The 12900-nt window shown below is 35.2% G+C and overlaps 1 protein-coding gene across 2 annotated transcripts in view; it reads left to right on the top strand.

Annotated features, from left to right (window-relative positions):
• The window catches only part of ADGRL2 (adhesion G protein-coupled receptor L2), a 391077-nt gene that overhangs the window by 208319 nt on the left and 169858 nt on the right, over positions 1–12900 (top strand). For both annotated transcript variants that reach the window (XM_072041980.1, XM_072041981.1), the window contains one exon: positions 4516–4557. The gene's annotated coding sequence lies outside the window, so the exon portion shown is untranslated. The remainder of the gene's footprint in view (positions 1–4515; positions 4558–12900) is intronic.

The raw sequence follows: 12900 nt of genomic DNA, 5'->3' as shown, positions 1-12900 counted from the left end.
TGACATGGGACCGTAAATGTTATGTTTCAGCAACCCTGTTGGACAAGTCTCCCCAGATCCTCAAAAGACTTCCCACATAATATGGGCTTTCATGTTATCTATGATCAGATCCCTTGTCATGTATAAAAATTATACCGGGTACATTTTTTTGCTATATGTTCTTTTATTATCTTGAGCTATGAAACCTCTAGAAAAGCTCCCATGGAGATACACTGTAGAGTGACTTTATATTGCATGGTCAGGGAGACTGGTCAGATTTTGTAATGATGACAAGATGTACAGTGGCTCTGATTCTGACAGACTCCATTATACCTCTCTGGGACAGCAGCAGCCCAAGTCAATACTGTATCTACCTAGCAGTAATCCAAGACCTTACTTGAAAATGAGCTGTGAGAGTTTATTACTTGTGAGCAGACAAAAAGCTATGAAAAATGCAAGTAGAAACAAAAAGCAGTGTAGCATATTTATTCTAATGTAAAAAAGCAAAATCAACTAATTGACTTTTTAAAGACAATCTTCAAAATATGCAGAATTATGTTTTAATGCTTTATGTCTATCATTCTTTCCTGTAGGTCTGACTGCAATCCAATCTAATTCAATCCATCTAATGCATTTCTAATGTGTTTTTCATCATAGAAGCTAGGCACCATTAGGAACTTATCTCTGTTCCCACTTTACCTTGGTGGTGACATGTTTTCAAACCAGATGATATTCTGTGTCAGAAATATCAAGATTTCCCATAAGCGGAATTCAGTAACCCCCATGTACTTTTAGCTTCCCGATTCTTCTTAGTGACTGCATTTCGATATGTAGTCCCCAGTATCTGTTCATCACTCCTAATTACTTTTATTTTAGCCTACGTTCCTGATTTCTGGGCCAAGAAGTTTACAGAACTATGATGTACTCTGATGATGCATTTAATCAGGGCTTAGTAATCAAACAGAAAGCTTTTCAGGGCAGGGTGGAATATGGGAGGAACCATATTGTCTGCCCAATTATTGTGTTTCCTGTTCTCAGCCGACAGAGATCCTGCAGGGACCAGAAGACCTGCCCGTAGCTTGATGGGAAGTTACTGAATAAGTAGAAGCCATGTCAAAAGGGGAACGGTGGCAGAAAAACAACATAGGATCAGTGAAGTACAAAAGATTTAAAGTGTACACACTTCTCATTTCCAAAAGCCTTTGTCATCAGGGTGCAAAACTCTCTAGAAATATTTGTGAGTATGGGTGAGGGGCAGGGGAAACCTAACCATTAATTCCTAAGAGGTGTTATCTGATGCATCAGAGTTTGACTGTAAATTTGACTACACTGCTGTGGTGCACAGAGAAATGAGTGAAGAAATATCTGATTAAAGTGTACATTGCTGCTGAGGCAACTGAATGTTACCATAGCAATTGAGATGAAATGTGCAAAGAAGTGAGATAATTAAATCTAACCCCTTTAGTAGTTTTGATAGTCAATGCACTGCCAATAGGAAAAGTTATCTACAGTGTTAAAGATAAAACATATTCCTCGTGGAAGTACTCCTTGCTGGTATTTTGTTGATCTCTTTTTAAATACATTGCTTCAGGTAGCTAATTTGAATGTTCTCTTTAATAATCAAATACAGTTTTGACCTTGGTCTGTAACAGCCTAGAACTTTTCCTGACTTCTTGTATCATGGGAACTGGCTACACAAAATATCCAGAATGTTTTTATTCCCCCCTCTTCTGCGTGTAGTACAGTAAAGCCAGGGCTGTTATGTCAAAGCTTACAGTTCAATAATATCTAGAACGTGCTGCCCTCTTCAGGAGCTAGCGATTAAAAATATGCAATTTTGTTTATTGATCCCGAAACTGTAGTGAACAAGCAGGAACTACAGAACTAAGTTCTTTTTTTGACATTTCTAATGCCACTGCCAGAGACACTGAAAGTAGTTGCAACATTAATAGACAAATTGGGTTTGGAAAAAGCAAATCAAAAACTTGTTAGCATTTCTCAAACCAGATTTGAGAATTGGGTGGTCATACTCACATCCACTCAGGTTATTTATTTGAGGCAGTGAAAGCAAGCTAGGAGAAGCCTTGACTCACTTCTTCTAAAATAATAATTCTCTTCTACACAAGCAAATAACCTGTTATTAAAAATGATTTATGTCTAAAAAGAACTCATACATTAGCTGTCATACTGAACTTATTTTGCTTTCAGCTGCTTTGCTCCTCTGAATCCATGTAAGGATTTAAGCCGTGATTTAGCAGAACATTACAGCGTATGCTTAACTTTAGACAAAAACATTGCTTCAAAGACTGCAGGGGAATATTTGTGTGAAAGCACCAAACAACTTACACATTGGTCTGGAGGCTTCCATACTTGGCTGATACGTGGGGGATAGGACCACAGTTTTCAGTTTGTGTCTTACAAAGCTGTAACTCATATTGTGGAATCTTAATAATTAAAGAATAGATCTAGAGGCAAAATCCAGACTTCCATGAATATAATTTCTTTTGAAGTCAGGGGGAACTTTTGTTCATTTATGAAATGGTGACATTTTATTGGTTTACAAATAGCTTTGACAAAAATAATTATGGCTCGGTGGCTTGCAAGCTGTGCAGGGGAAAGCCAAGTATTACTTTGCTGAGATGAATGGATTTTTTATGTAGCAGCCCTGAACAGGCAGTGGATTAATGATTACCTCACCCAAACAGGGCACCTGAGAGCAGGGAGGGCTCAGGAGCAGGGATGGCTGGGAAGGCCGCAGACCCAGTGCTCTGTGGGAACTTGGCTCCACTGAGAGGCATCATCAAAGGGCTCATTTTAAACTTACGTGCAGTACTCTTCCTTTGGCTGAGGGAGATTCTATTTTCCTGAGTTTCATAAATGAAGTAAGGGAGGTATTTTGTGCTAAGTCTCACACAAAGCACAGTAAAGAAGCTGTAGCCTGCAAAGAGCGGAGCAAAAGTGGCTTTAAGGCTTCTCTGTGGATGCTGGGATTCAAGGCTGGATACAGGCCAATGAATCTTCGCGTAAATTAGAGCAGCCTGGGGGGACTCTTCTAATTTACATTAGCTTTATCCAGACTCCCTGTTTCTTGTGCTGTGCTGCAACCTAGATTGGGCCTGAATTTCTGCAGTGCTGAGCACTGTGGAAACTCCCTTTTTGCCCAAGGTAAATTCCTTGAACGGAAGTAACTCCTGTCCCGGGGAATTCTTCTCTAGCTGGACACTCCCTTACCAGTAAATAGTGACATTTCATCCAGCACTGTATGCGGTCATGCTGAGAGCCTAGAATTAATCTGTCATTTAGCTCAGTTTTTGTCTTACATTATTTTGGCTAATAGCCCTACCTAGATGACAACATATTTTTTTTTTCAAAGTGGTTTGTGACTCTATCTGTTGGTTACAGTAACATTTTCTAAACATAATTTTAAATTGAATTCCTTAATTCTCTCCCTTGCATGTTTACTTTAGGAATTAATTTTCTCAAAGAATAAAAATAGTTAAGAATTATGAGTCAGTTTTAAACGTTTCCCCTCCTTTGATAAAAAAAAAACAAACTTATTTTTCCTCTGAAAAGCCTGCACAAGGCAGATTCTGTACCTAGCCCTGGCTGTTTCAGGGAGAGTAATGTTCAGAGATGATGTGTGAGAAATGACGGCAAAATTTACCCTATTGTCCTGAAAACTTTTTATTCTTGGACTGTACAATTGGCACATATAGCATAAGATGTTATAGAAAAGTCAAAATCCCCTCCGCTTAGCTACTGAGGGAAAGTGATCACTCTCTGCTCAGCCTTTAGTTTAAGGAGCTAGTGGCAGTGATTCATTTATTTCTAAAGAAAGCAGAATAGGTACTATGTCAGGTGTAAGACAGACTGAAAGGGACAAAAGAGTGGAAGGAAGAAAAGAGAGTTAACTGGTATCCTTTCTTTCATTTCCAAGCCACAATTAAAGCATGCTGAAGAGGTGTGTGATGGACTTCGTGCTCCAGCCTAATCATTACAAACTTACAGCCCAGAACTTACATTTTCCTGAAGCAAAATGTAAAGATTGATTAATTAGTTCAATAATCATAAAATATTTAAAAATTAGTTAAGAAAATGTTTAACTTATTGTTGACAATTATCTCTGTATACATACATATATAAACATTTATGCACATGCTTTACCCTGTTCTCTCCCACTCCATAGAAGAGTGACAGCCAGCCTGAAGTTTTATTTTCTAAAGTACTATCACTAGTTGGATGCCAAGATCCTATGTCTATATTTTATGAACACTGTAGAGATAAATTCCAGCTGGCATGCAGTTCTAAATACAGATATGCACAATAGCCAGTACTTTTTTTCTAATCCAGTACCTGCTAAGTACATGTAATATATATGCAAAACTGCATTAAACTATTGATCTATGATTTGAACATATATATATATATATATATATATATATTTTTTTTTTTTTTTTTGATAGTGATGCATTGTTTGGCAGCTAGAATCCCTGCAGATGAGAGTATAATAACTAATACATTTTCTTTGCTTTCTAGGGTCTTTATGGCAGAATGATTAATTCCATCTTTTCTAGAATGGTAAGCAGAAAGCTATTTCTGTTTCTGATAGAAAGAATATAAGGTAAATTATTTTAAGATTGCCAAATTGCTTAAGAAATAACTGTACTGTACAATTTCATAATTATATGGCTTGTACAACTGAAAATATTTGAATATTCAAATCCTGTAAGCTACCTAGAAAAGATTTGCAGAACATTATACTAATTCTTCAAAAGAAAATAAGTCAGGATTTAGCATCTGTCTTAAAAATGCTACTGACCTCAGAATGCACAACTTTTATTTTTTCTGTATAATCTCTTATAATGTATGTATTCCCATACACCTAAATACATTTTCATTCCATCAGTGGAGAATATAAATCTCTCTCTTCTTTGTGAGACTCAAAACAACTTCAGTGAGTTCCATAATATGTGTTACTATTTGAATTGTATAAGACTGATCTTTATTTATGTTTCACTGGGGCCTTGCTGTATCTGTGAATTAAAAATACATATTTTTCAGAGACATCAATTCTTCTGCATGCCATCAGGTTGCTTAAAAAAAAAAAAAAAAAAAAAAAAAGATTGTTTCATTTGTCACTCTTTTTTTTTTTTGATGGCTGAAAAAGGCAATAATTATTTTACCCCTTGATCATAACATCTTTGCAATCAAATAAAAAGAAAAAATCATCATACTGTACATGTAAAGGTCATCCTAAAATATGTCTGAGCAAACTATACAGAATCCTATGAGTACATTGCTAAGGAGAAATGTTTTTCAGCAGGTCTTGGGCATTCACTTATAAAAAAATAAAAATAAAAACCTTTCCCACTACATAAAAATGTAGTTTGAAATCTACATAAAACCATCATGAAGTGAAACTACTGTTAAAATGGAAAGAAATATTACTCAAAAATATCCCATCGGAGCACAAATTCTGACTTGAAATGTGCCTGCTTCTTACTGTTACACTTGAAAGATCTTCCATCTAATCCCAAAAGAAACTCAAGACCCTTTAAAAAAAAAAAACAAAAAAAAAAACAACAGATTATTCAAAAACCTTAATGCATAAGAGCATGAAACAATGATAGATTTAAAATACGTGGGACTGATTTTTTTGTTGTCTTTGATATAAAGAGTATCAAAGTTGCCAGTCTTCAAGAAAACCAATAGCAAAACACAAGTTTTATGATGAACTTTAAGAACGATAACATGATTTCCAATGAACAAGGCAGGTTAGTTGTTCTTTGAAACTTTTTTATAGGAAAGTAAAACCTGCAGGTGAAGCTTCTTTTGAAACACTTGTTTTTAACCTATAGATCTAGCCCTCTGATAGTAACAATGAGGTCTGCTTTGGCAAAGTCTGTGATGTATTTTTACCTGCCTGCTAACTGTATTTCACAAGGATCAGGCCTGAGGATCCTTTTGGAGCATATCTGTGATTAAAAAGAAATAAAAGTCACATTGAACTAAGGAAAACACACACACAAAACAGTTGCAAACAGGCATGAGAATTGCATTTAACCTCCTTCATCCACAAACATAAAAATATTTGAGAAGAACTTGAGTCATTTTTAATCAAAAAGATTATCTGTGTGACAGTTAAGTAGGTTTGGGATTAAACTATCAAAGGGTCTGTCTCTTTTGTGTATGTTTGCCTATTAGCAGTAGGTACTTGGCACAAGGATTGTATGTAGGTTGCAGCCACAGACAGATGCTTGCGCTGCATACACCCTTTTCTGCAATGTTCATTAGGCAATAATATTGTCAAAGGTAAGTGTTTACCAGCAGCTTTAGTCTACTTAAAACCATTTTAGCCTGAGGCTGATTTTGTGAAGAAGGCTTGGGGGAAGGGCAGAAAAGAGGCACAACATTTCATTTTTCATGAAAACAAATGTATTCAGCCAGTATCCTGATTTGAGGTAATTTATAACTCGAAATTTGCATGCTAAGTGAAATTGTAATTATTTTTATTTTGAGGCCAAGTGTGTTATCTACATTATAAGCGAAGGCAATAGGACAAAGGCTTGGACCTTAAGGGTTACTACAACAAAGACCATAATAGATTATTTTGGGGAGAATTCCTTTTTATGTGTATAACCATATACACCCCAATGAGTTTTCCCTGACTTGTTTGGAATCAACGTTACACTGCTGATTATGGATTTCCATTATGTAAATGTAACTCAAATATAAATATATTTTAAAGTTGGGTGTCTGTTGTTTAAGGAATGGGAAACTGAGCTTCCTCATATTACTGCAAGGCTTTTTTAATCCTGAAAATAAGATAAATGTCTCAGAAGAAAACAAATTGTTCAATATAATTAATACAAGTTTAAGAAAAAAAAAAACAACTTCTAATTTCTTACTCTATCTGTGTTAAATGAATAAAGATTAAATGCACATTACTTTGAACAGTCACAACATGTAGATTTTAATCTAAAAATGGACTTTTCTCTGTGTATGTTAAGAAATTATATGTTATCTCAAGTTATTCCTAAATACGTAATATTTAATGGTAGTGTTTAATTAAATATGTAGCCATTTTGTCATGAATTTTGAATTCTATAATTGTTTTTGATATGTGAAAAATCATGTCTTAGATAAACTGAGAACATAAAAGAACTATTAACATATGTAGAGGGCCGCTGCAGCTAAAAACAGGAGACAAAAAGTAGTTCTCACTTTCCTCTCAATTAAAACTCTGTGCAATTATTCTTTTAGATTATAGATCTCTTTTGGGATTCTGGTTACACAGAACTTTTTGGTTCATTTCACAGGAATAATATTCATCTTAATTAGCAAAAACAATTGATGGGCTTTTCTCTTTTTTACAAGAGGGAGTTCACTCGGTGTACTGATTACGAGTAGTAGATTATCCTGATAAACGAAAAGTTCTTGTCTTTCTGAACAGCAGCTGAATATGTTATCTGTCTTCAGCCTTGTAGCTTCTTTGTTAGACATCACCTTGTTGAGACAGAATGACTTACTTGGTAAGTGGTTGACCCGATTTTTTGTCTGGCACCCTAACATTGCTGGGCATTATGCCAAGCTGGATCTGTAGCTATTTATGATGGCGTTCAATGTTCAACTATGCAAATCACAACTATTAGCCAAAAAAGCATAGCAGATTTTTATTTATTTATTTATTTATTAATATTTCCATAGCTCACAAGGTCAAAGCATTTGTTTTCACAAATTTTAAATATAGTTTTGTAAGTAATGATCTGTAATGTTTGAAGAGATTTTCACCTTTTAACATTTTATTTAGACTGAATTAGACAGAACATAAACATGTTTCCTTATGTGTTACAAAATAATTGTATGGAGAAGAGACATGAGATGAAGTGAACAAACATATTTCATTTTATTTGTCCTGTGAGTAGCTTGGCTGCTCTGTACAGAATTACAATAAAAGGAAGCAAAGACAAAGAGTCTTTGGAGAATAGTCTTTCCCCAAAAGCCCATCCTGATGAGGGTGGCTGTAGGAAGCTGTAGCCCAAAGTTCTCCCTGGCCTTCAGCTTGAGCAACTCCACGTTGCCTGCATGTCTGCTCTTAGTGTGGAATCAGGTCTGAACCCTTGGCCAGTTGATCTGTGTGTACTCACAAACATTTATGCCTCTCTTATTTCCAACCCCTAAAGATGGTGCATACACACAATCTTCTTGATGAATCATAGTTCCAGACAGAGACAGGGTGCAAAGTCCCAGGAGACCTGTGCTTGCACCGTGCAGTGAACTGCAGTGGTCTGCTGGAGCTTTGGCCTAGCCCAACTCTCAAAGATTCTGAAACAACATAATATAAATAGGCAATAGCTAAAAAGTAATATGCAATATGTGATAGAGTGATATGGGATATGTATAATCACTACATATACTGGCCTGTATGTAGTCGACAATATAGTAAATAGCGACATTTCCTCTTAGAGAAAGGGGAAGTAGATTTAGGTATGAAGAGCACACAGTGTGTTTTCTAATAGAGATTTCGGGCATAATTTGGATTAGGTCTGTATTTTGTGACAGAATATGAGAGGGGAACACATGTTTATTCACTGGGTGAGCACCCTTCACATAACACCAATGGCTGCTTAATTTAGTGATTGCAACATGAAATAATTAACAAGGCTGAACCTGTGGTGCAGAGTATTTCTTTGTCTGATATAAAGGATTAACCTTAAAAAGTATAAAATAAAATGAAACAGATATCAGAGTTGTAAGGAAAAATGTGTTTCAGATTCTGATAGCTAAGAAAAACAGTTTGAGTGTTCAGTAACTGTGGCTGAGTGTAGTTTTCATCTGTGAGATAATTTTTATTCATCATCTGAGTTTTATGGATTGAAGTAAAATACTGTGTTTCAGCAGAAGTACAGGAGATCATGTTAATGTTTGAGTACACAATAAAGCCAATCAAGATAAACTGGTCAAAGTCTGATTTTTGTTTTTGAGTTACCATCCAGTCAGAGCAGAAGTACTCATTGATCTTAGTGGGGTTTCTTCCCTTAAGAACTACAGGACAGAGACTGTAGGGATTTGCTCATCTGTAACAATATTTCCCCCATATTTCTCCTAACAGGGTGTGAAAGAGGCTGTCAACAAAGTAGAGAAAATACATTAAAGTGGGGTAAAAAATATAGGTTGAATTGGGAATATGGAGATTTTCCATCAAATTCATAGGGTTTGCACAAAGAAGTAGAGTATGAGCTTTCTTAATACAATGCAAAGCCCCAGAATTTATTAATGGTTAAATTTCCATGCTTTGGCCAATTCTTTTTTAAAGAGTCCCTTCTCCAAAGAAAGACACAGAGCACTGTGTTATGGTAAACACCAGGTTGTTTACCTGGTGTAAAGGTCTGACCTGTTTAGGTCAGAGGTTGGACTCGATGATCTTGAAGTCTCTTCCAACCTAGAAATTCTGTGTGATTCTGTGTGAACTCTGTCCACAGTCAAATCTAAATAATACTTAAGAAACTAAATCCAAAACATTAGCAATAAAAACACTTAGCATGTATTTCTTTCCTGGGAGCCTACATGGAAATTGAATTCCACTGAGCTGCACTTACACGGCACAGAATTCAATTAAAAAAAAATCCGCCTGGATTCCATGCTGTGAAAAGCCCTTGCAAATTTATTTTAGGGACTTCGGGTGTGGAGCCTGGACATAGTTTTATTTTATTTTTAATGGAATCAGTCTTAATGTCTAAGGTTATTCTTTACTTGCCTCTGCTGCACAGTTTTCACATATAAGCCAACTGAGGACAACTCGTTATTAAAGAAATCGGCAGGTGTCCTGTGCTGTGAAACATATTAAATAAAGAACTCAACGGGATCATGTTAACTGTAAGCTCCACAAAGGAATTAAATAATGAAGACAGAAGCTCTTCAACAACAACCATTTATGCATAAGTAAAAATGTCTCATCAGAAGATGGAAAGTTCTTTTACAAATTTTTACTGGAATCTCTGTTGTAGTATTTTCTGAAAACATGCGGTCTATAGATTTTAGAGTCTTAAACTTTCTGACCTTAGTCTTATGCAATAAAGTCATCAGAATGGCGGGAATTGAAGAGCCAAAATCTGCCCTTCTCTATTCAGCTTCATTGCTCAACAAAACAGCCATTGCAAAATGGCTTCGTTATCACTCTGAAGTTTTTGAATTGCCATACCCATGTCAATATTAATATAGAGTAGCTGTGGAAAATACAAAAAGAATAGAAAAGAGTCTACTGTATCTTTAGTTAATATAACTCTAGTATATAAAGCCCTCCGGCCATGGTAACATTTAAAATACAGTCCCCCTTGAGATTTAAAGGGTATTGGGATAAGGTAATTTAAAATCACATTAGAAAGGTTCAAAACTAATATAAATACAGTTTTGAACTTCCCATTGATTCTGAGTTGCTGAATAATTGCACCAGACAAATGTCTTTAGAGTGGGCCTTAATACAAGAAATCACAAAATGTATTGGATTTTCACTTATTAAAAAATGTTGTCATGCAGTAATTGTTTGAAGAAAATTGACAATTAAGAAATATAACTAAATCCCTTTTTGAACAAAAATAAAACTTGATTTAATTCTCTTTGAAAAAAAAAAAAGTCAACTTCAATAGAGGTTGGTCTGAGCATCTCAGACTCAATTGGAAAATAAATTATGCTAAGTGCATACAGACTCACCCAGCATCTTTAAGAAACAGAGTGTTCATAATGAACCAACATCTTCCGACAGCTTAATATGACTTTGAAATAACTAATATGAAAAAGAAAAAAAACCTACAAAACCTTTGTTGACCAGGTGTTTTCCCTTTTTGTCAATACAGTATATTCCTATATTAATCATCCCATGCTCTGTCATTAAAATTTGAGCTTTCCTTTCAGGCACTCTGCCTCAGACATGTGGAATTCTCATCTGCAGTTTTTACCCTCCCTCTCCAACTTAATCACACCAGGCTCCAGGAGCAACAGCTTGCTGCAAAAAAAACTCCACACTCTGGGAAGTGGTGATTTAGTATGAATTTACAATTAAAAACTCCTTCTCCAAAACCTGCCCTCAATTTTAATACAAGACATAGGATGACACATTTCCTTATAGCTGCAACTTCTAAGTTACTGTTGTTGATGAGATTTAACAGGCATAAGTACTTGTAGGACTGAAAATATGGTCTCAGTTCAGCAAAAGTTTGCTCACCAAAGCCTGTATGTTTGCAGAAATGGGGCCTCAGCTTTTTCTATGTTACGGGTGAAAAAGAAGTATGAGGTTCTGAACTCCATTCATGATATCATTCATTCTCACCAAAAAAATTATTCCATATACATATTCATTTTCTCAAGAAGGAAACAAACAATTGAATAACGTTAATTCTTCCCTAGGCATAAGATAAACTTTACTTAAATGCGTTATTGTTTGCTAATCTCTTGTTGTTAGCCTAATGCCTGTTGTATGGGCAATTTTGTGTTTAATAGAAATATTTCTCAGAAAGTTCAGATGAAACTGCAGAACTAATCCAGTTTTATACACGTCAGCCTCAGTATAGGACAGAAAATTTTTCTCTTACCATTTTTTCAAACCTTCATATTGCTATGTCAGGTCCCCCAGCACAGCAGTCCTCCTCCTCTCTTAAAATGAAGTATGTTCACATCAGCCTGCCTGGGTCAAATATTCTGCCAGTGATGCTTCATGCCAGCCCACAACCCAGTGCAAAAATACATCTAACGGACCATATGCTGTACATACCAAGGGCTGCACTAGTAAAAGTGAAAGCAGAATTTGGAGCAATATAGAGACTGAGAGTTATGCTTGTGGCTTAGTCTACATGACTGGCTAAGGCTATAATCCCAAATCAAAGAAGGCAGTAGGGAATTTACTCTTGAAGATCTCTTGAGTGAAGCACAAATGGCAATCTCTAAGTGCACTAGAAGAGTGAGTGACCAAATAAATTGAATGCATTCAATCACTTTTAAGACATCTCATCCATGTGCAGCATTTTGATCCTGTGCTTCAGTAAATGTATGATTAAATTTTTATTAAAAGGTAATGTTCCTGTTTTAATGATAGTTAATTATATATAATTAAAATGAAAGGATTAATAATATTAAACATTTCATCAGAGGTAAAGATAAATATAAATACATATATTGTAGTATGATTACATATGAATATATAATATCGAGCATATATTATTTTCAATGCATTATGTAAAATAGTAAATGAATAATATAATTTGTAAAATAAAATTATATTCTGGGTATTATGTAAATCAAAGGCCTGGTTCAGCACTTGTGTGTTCATAAAATCTATTTGATTTTTTTTGGGTGCAATATGCAAGAAATAGTTGAGGTAGCCTAAGAATAATTATAAAAAATGCCCTTATGAAAAAGATGCTTGCACTTTATTGCTACATCACCTTCCCATGTGAAAAGTGAATTGCAATGCTAAATGATGTATAGTTTGGCCTCAGAAGAAATCTTTTGAGGAGTCCTGGATTGGAATTTGGAAAAGCCTCATTTCCAGTTAACCCTGAAGCCATGCATCTTTACAGGCCTAACTTCTACTGATTTTTTTTTACATCAGGTCTTAAATATTCATACACAGGGTATTCCTCTTGCATGCCATTTGCTTATATCTTACATATATAATCTTATTTTGCCTCTGTTTAATAAAATTATGTATTTAGTGAAGCAACACCACAACTTGATTTCTCATAGATACGTTATATTTTAGGCTATAACACTCATTCCAGTTGTCATTTCTGCCATTAAATACAGAAAATCTGTATCTCCAGATCTAAATTGCAATGAATCCACTGAGCCTTTGTCCTGTAAAATTTTGTATATTAACATAATTTAATAAGCTGAGAAATGCATTAGGTTTTTAAATAAATCTTTAAA

This window comes from Anas platyrhynchos, chromosome 8, assembly GCF_047663525.1.
Source record: "Anas platyrhynchos isolate ZD024472 breed Pekin duck chromosome 8, IASCAAS_PekinDuck_T2T, whole genome shotgun sequence".
NCBI classification, from domain to species: domain Eukaryota; kingdom Metazoa; phylum Chordata; class Aves; order Anseriformes; family Anatidae; genus Anas; species Anas platyrhynchos.
Note: the sequence above shows the minus strand (reverse complement) of the source record. Positions and strands in the feature narration are given on the sequence as shown.